This window comes from Mesitornis unicolor, unplaced genomic scaffold, assembly GCF_000695765.1.
Source record: "Mesitornis unicolor isolate BGI_N332 unplaced genomic scaffold, ASM69576v1 scaffold29669, whole genome shotgun sequence".
Taxonomy (NCBI): Eukaryota; Metazoa; Chordata; class Aves; order Mesitornithiformes; family Mesitornithidae; genus Mesitornis; species Mesitornis unicolor.
Genome location: NW_010205730.1, coordinates 2,728 through 3,123, shown reverse-complemented (window position 1 = coordinate 3,123; position 396 = coordinate 2,728).

Sequence of the window (396 nt, the reverse complement as noted above, 5' to 3'; positions counted from 1 at the left end):
TTCCTGCTGCCCCTGTTCAGACTGGCTTATCTTATAACGCTGCAGCTCTTGCCCCCTCCTTTCCCCTTCTCCATGGGGGGATGCCTGTCCATCCCTTGGTGGCTGCTGTCCTGCTATGCATGGGAAACTGGTAACAGATGTTGCCAGATGTTTATTTTCAGTTTTGGGAAAGGTACAGCTTAGGCCAGTCAGTTGGAATGTTCCGAATGATAAGCCCTGTCAAAGTGAAACCATATGGCTGTTTGAAAAACACCATGTTTACAAGACTCCACGCAGAAACCTGCAAGCAGTGTGCCTTCTGGTAGGGCTCTGCTAAACAGTTTGTGTCTTCTGCTCTCATCCTTTGCTTCCTCTCTAGTCAAAAATACTCTTAGCAATAAGCCAGAAGCCTAGATG